General features: G+C 50.9%; 1 pseudogene; it reads left to right on the forward strand.

Moving 5' to 3' along the window:
* Positions 1-920: 920 nt before the first annotated feature.
* Positions 921-5,411, forward strand: LOC123405787 (annotated as a pseudogene).
* The last annotated feature ends 443 nt before the right edge of the window (positions 5,412-5,854 follow it).

The following is a 5,854-nucleotide window of genomic DNA, read 5'->3' on the forward strand; positions in this document are numbered from 1 at the left end:
TCCCTCTCACCCACATCAGTGATCAGACGATCACAGCAACCAGTCATCAAAATTAAATGCCGGAAAGGAAAAGGAACAGGAACAGATCGACTAACCCGATTACGATGAGGAAGAACCAAACCTCGATCTCCTGGCCATGGCGGTGGTTCGAAGCGATGAAGCTCCTCCCCCGCCCGACGTCCTCGCCGCGAAGTGGTCCGCCGCGAAGCACGCCCGCCAAGAGCTCGCGAGATCAACTGGCTTGAGGAGGATCGACCCCCGGCGGCAGCTCCTCGCGAGGAATCTGAGACAGCTCCAGCACCGACGGCGGCTTGATGTTGAGGAGGAACGGAATCGACGATTTGAATCGGCTCCACTTCCTAGCCACTCCTTGATCCGTGGCCTCCGCCTCCCGCATCGCCCAATACACGAACTCGTAGTCCATGCCTCCATCGTCGCCGCAGAAACGAGCTCGTTCCGCGAAGGTTGCCATGCGGATTATCTCCACCATCACCGCTGGCCAACTTGCTCGATCCGGGAATTTTTTTTCGTTTATACTTGACTAACTTTCCCCGTCAATCAAATTGTCGGACGAAGCAGCAGCCTTTGAAGACTCGAGCCGAAGTCGTGAATGGGACATGGAGCGGAGACTAATTTTCCTCGTCAAGATACAATTGTTAACACAAACATGGGGCCAACGCCAATGACTCTCTTTTTTGCTGTTCTTGTTTAACACAAACATGGGGCCGACGGCAAAGACAAACTTGCTGTTCATACTGCAGATAAACCGGTGCGTAGAGGAAAAACAGCGGCTCAATCCAATGCAGTGTGCACTCAACTTGCATGCTCATTTCCAGTCACCTTCGGAGACCTTATTACATATACATATGCAGCAAAGTAGTAGTATAGATCTCACTCTTTTCCTATATTTGCCAGTTGCAATGCCTCGCACGACTACTCGCCACACTTCATTCTTGCTACGAGTGATGACCTTAGGTTTCCTTGTAGAGATGCAGCTACTAGCACACCGGCCGTTCCCATGCCCTGTCAGGGAACGGCGGCGCCGCGCAGCAGGTCCCTGCACGATGCCGCGGGGATCAGGCCGCGGCGCTCCTCGGCGTGAAGCGTTCCCTCTCCTTCACCGGCAGCGCCACCTCCGGGCCGGCCACCACGACGCTGCCGTCGTGGAGGGAGGGCACGGACTGCTGCAGCTGGGAGGGCGTTGGCTGCGACAATGTCACCGGGACCGGGATGGTCACATCACTCAACCTCGCGTCCCGGTACCTCGCTGGGGCCGTCCCTGACTCCATTGGGAACCTCAGGTCGCTGACCGAGCTACGCCTCAGTGGGAACAGCTTCTCTGGGGGGCTACCTTCGGCCATCGGCCATCGGCAATCTGACAAACTTGACTGTACTGGACTGTGGAAACTCTGGTTTGTCCGGCCAGATTCCATGGCTTACAAGCTTAACACGGCTGCAAATCATACTGCTCGGCAGCAACAAACTCACGGGTAAGTCTTTGCTTTCGAAAAGATTGTGAATTGCTAAAGAGCTTTGCTACACATACAGGAGGGTTACGGGATGAGGGGATTACATGGTGTCATGGCAGGTTCTAATTGATCAATAGCAGAGGCATGGGCCAACCCCCGTTGAAATCAGGGGGCATGTTTTAAAGGTTTGGAAGGAACCTGTAGAACCCCTGTAAAAGCCTGTATGTCTAGCATTTTTGATTGCTAAATCCTCTGCGTACCGTATTTCGTTACATCCTCTTTTTGGATAGATACAAATACAACAATGAGGATGAATCGATGTAGCTATATAGGTGGACCTGTTGGATTCGGAGCTGTCCTTAGGCTGGCCATAATGGGAGTAACTAAGGTAGTATCATATACTTGGGACTAGCAAACATGCTGATGTGGCAGACAATTAAAAAAGAAAGAGATGGTTAGAATAACATAGGTAGATACTGTAACATGTTAAATGTTATGCTAATATGTGTCATGCATGTTAATAAATAAGGTCATCTATGATACTACTTTATGATACTATGCATTATGAAGATAGTATCATATGCATGATACTACTATATGATACTTCCCACTATGACCAGCTGCTAATAAAATGATACTCCCTACTATATGCTACTATATGATACTCCCTACTATATGCTACTATCCTGATTGCTACTCCATAGAGTATAAAATATTATGGTGACGGCTGCTAATAAAATGTAAGCGGTTTATGTCCTTGGGCGGGTTAACAATATGCTATGTGGTACAACTTCCATACTGAGTGAACAGCTAGCCGACCCCTTGCCCCCGCGTCGGCTCCCCCACGGGCAGACTCGGGCGGTGGCGCCTCCCCCCGGCCCCCACCCCCCTCCACCCTCTCCCCCGCCGTTGCTGCTGGCCCGAGCACGGGGCTCTTCCCCCTCTCTCCCGTATGTGGCGGTGGGCGCGGGCCACCCTGCCGGGGCTGAGACGTCGGGCGGGTGCGAGGCCCGGCGGTGCGGCGGTGGCTGCTCCCGGCGACGGCGTGTTAGCTCTTCAACGGGGCGGCGGGCCGAGGCGCGGTGGCTGTGTCTCGGGGCGGCGTCCAGCGGCCAGATCTGGCTTCCGACGGCCTCGGGTGGCCTTGGCTGGCCTCCCTCGTCGGCCTCCTGCTGGCGGCTGGCGGCGGTGCTTCCGTCCGTGGTCTTGGCGTGATGGCTTGATGGGAGGCGTGTGTGCTAGTGGAGGTGATGTGTGTGAGGTTGTGGTGTTGGAAGGTGTTTCGGATGAAATCTTGCCGGGCAAGAGCTTGTCGGCCGACGGTGTCGGCGTATGTGGACGTCGTCTCACCTTTTTGGAGGCACCGTTGAGGAGCTCTCTCCCTACACACCCTCGGATCCAGTTCTTTGGGTGAAAACCTTAGGCCCGTTGGACCGGACGGCGGCGCCAGTATCGTCGCTTCCTCCTTGGGTGCGTCGTCTTGAAGAGCTTTGGATCTCGTTTGTGCTCTCCAGGGGCTAGACGCTCGCGACATTACGGTCGGCTGGTGCTCGTCCGGCAATGTGGATGATCTACACGGCTTCTTGTGTGGCAACGATGGATCCTTCAAGCGGGGTAGGATTTGCTGTCATGGAGGCTGACCGTGGGGGCGGCGCGGAGCGCAAGCGGCGTACTACGGCTAGGGTTGGATCGATTAGGATGATATCATATTGAAAGGAAAGAGAAGAATTGATGCAATAGTTGTTGTATTCTTTAAGCCTCATGGACGTATATATATGAATACAATGATCTACTTGAAGTACATGACAAGGGAGGACAAATCCTAATCTATCTCATATTTTCTAACTAATCAATATACTCAACACCATGTTCTCTTTATTGTTGTCTTCTTTCTGTTAGTGCATGACAATGGGCTGCAAATTAATTAAAACATACTATATATGAGACTAACGCAAGCAATTTTGTTACACAGGGTCTGTTCCTCTTGATGGACATCCGTTCCCATATCTCACAGAGGTGGATCTAAGCAATATTCATTCTGGGGGACAATACCAACATCCTTGTTCACTCAGCCAACATTGCAGAGATTGTGCCTCGACATGAACCGACTCTCTGGTGCTATCGAAGAATTCCAGAATCCATCAGCTACACTGACTTTTGTTGACTTGAGCAGCAATCAGCTAACAGGTGCAATCCCGACTTCATTTGCGTCTCTCACTGCTCTTCAGATCCTGCAACTTGACCACAACAATTTCACGGGTACCTTGGATCTAAACTAAACGCATTCGTGAGGCTAAGGAACCTTAGTATAGTATCAGCATCCTATAACCCCTTGTTATCTGCTTCCGGGGATGGTAACGAATTCGATGCTAGTAACAGCAGTGTTACTGGCTTGAATCTAGCATACTGTAACCTAACAAAGTTGCCCCGTGTCCTTAGATATCTACCAGAACTAGGGGATCTGGATCTCTCTTGCAATCAAATTCAAGGGGAGATACCTCAGTGGATATGGAGAAACATGAGCGCCTTGAACCTGTCGCACAACCTCTTCACCACAGTGAGTCAGCCCCTTCACTATGTTAATATAATGTACATCGATCTTAGCTTCAATATGCTCCGTGGTGCCGTGCCTTTCCCTTCCAACGGGGATCGTCTTGATTACTCCAAGAACAAATTCACGTCCATTCCCCAGAGCAATTTTCTCCGCTTCATCCAAATAAACCCTCTCCTCGAGCGGTCCGGGCTCACGACCTTCTCCGTCAACCTTGCCAACAATGAACTGAGTGGGCCTATCCCCTACTCAGAGTGTCATGATCGGTATGCTCTCAGAATGCTAGACCTATCCGGCAATAATCTCAGCGGGTTGGTGCCACCTTATTTGCTGAAAGGCTGCGGTCAACTCATGATGTTGAACCTGAGGGGAAATCACCTTGATGGAAGATGGCCTGACGAGACTGACGAATCATGTCAGTTCCAGCTGATAGATTTACAGGGCGCCTGCCGAGATCGTTGGCTCGGTGCCAATACTTGATAGCTCTTGATATTGGTGGAAACCATTTCGCAGACTCTTTCCCTGTATGGATGGGTCAGCTACCGCAGCTTCGACTACTTATCTTGAGAAACAACAACTTTCATGGCCCGGTGAGCATCCCTCCTCTTGTGGAGAAGAACTCGACTTCCGATTACTTCTCCCGTGTACGAATCATTGACCTTGCAAGAAATCGCTTCTACGGCGATCTAGCACCAGATTTCTTCAAGAGTTTCAAGTCCATGGTTTGGGATCCAAACAGTGCAGAATATGATGATTATACTACAGTGTCTGCGAAACAAGGATTCATTTCTTATCAGGTGGCGGTTTATGTGGCCATGAAACAACAATACATGAGGGTGGCAAAAGTCAGTACTGACCTGGTGGTGATTGACCTGTCGAGCAACCGGTTCAGTGGCTTCATCCCCAGTTCAGTCAGCAACCTGACGTCCCTGCACGTGGTAAACTTGTCTCGCAATGCCTTCGGCGGCAAGATCCCGATGGAGATCGGCCAGTTGGCCCGGATCGAGTCACTGGACCTCTCGTGGAACCATCTTGTAGAGGAGATCCCGCAGGAGCTAGCAACGGTGACCACGCTCGCCTGGCTCAACCTCTCCTATAATGATCTCCGTGGGAGGATACCTTCGGGTAGCCAGTTTTCCACATTCACCAGCAGCTCGTTCCAAGGTGGAAACAGAGGGTTGTACGGGTGCCCACTTCTTGTGAAATGTAACCTTACTTTCATGACTTCGCCATCTTCGTCGCTGCCACCTCCTTTGCAAGAAGGATCGCTATTTGGTGATATCATGTTGTGGCTATTCGTTGGTGTAGGCTTCGGGGTCGGATTTGCGCTGACAATTTTACTGCAGGTTGTTTGTAGTGGTAGCCGCAAGAAAATAGCACGCAGCATATGATGAAGTAGTTGCCTAGTCTTTTTTTTCCCTTTAGAATCAAGGATGTGTGATGGAATTTCATGACCAAATTTGAACGTACGAGTCGAAAGAAATGACCAGAACTCTGCAGCTCTACTTCTTCCCTTTTTTCCGCAGACACTCTCGAAGCCCTTGATCGGTGCATTTTGAGCTTTCCATTTTTTACATGCTAAAAGCAAGAACGGGACATCAAGAGCTCTTCCTTCTATAATCCGACTACTCCAATAATTAGTGGCTAAAGAAAGACATGACCATATACACTAGTGGGGACGGGGCGGCCCGTAAGGGGCTTTAGTCCCGGTTCACCAACCGGGACTAAAGGGGCGGGACTAAACCCGGCCCTGTTACAATCCAGGACTAAAGGTGTGACAACCCGATGCCGACGTTCCAGAAGCTTTCCCTTTTCTTTCCGTTTTCGTCGTGTG

This window comes from Hordeum vulgare, chromosome 6H, assembly GCF_904849725.1.
Source record: "Hordeum vulgare subsp. vulgare chromosome 6H, MorexV3_pseudomolecules_assembly, whole genome shotgun sequence".
Lineage (NCBI taxonomy): Eukaryota > Viridiplantae > Streptophyta > Magnoliopsida > Poales > Poaceae > Hordeum > Hordeum vulgare.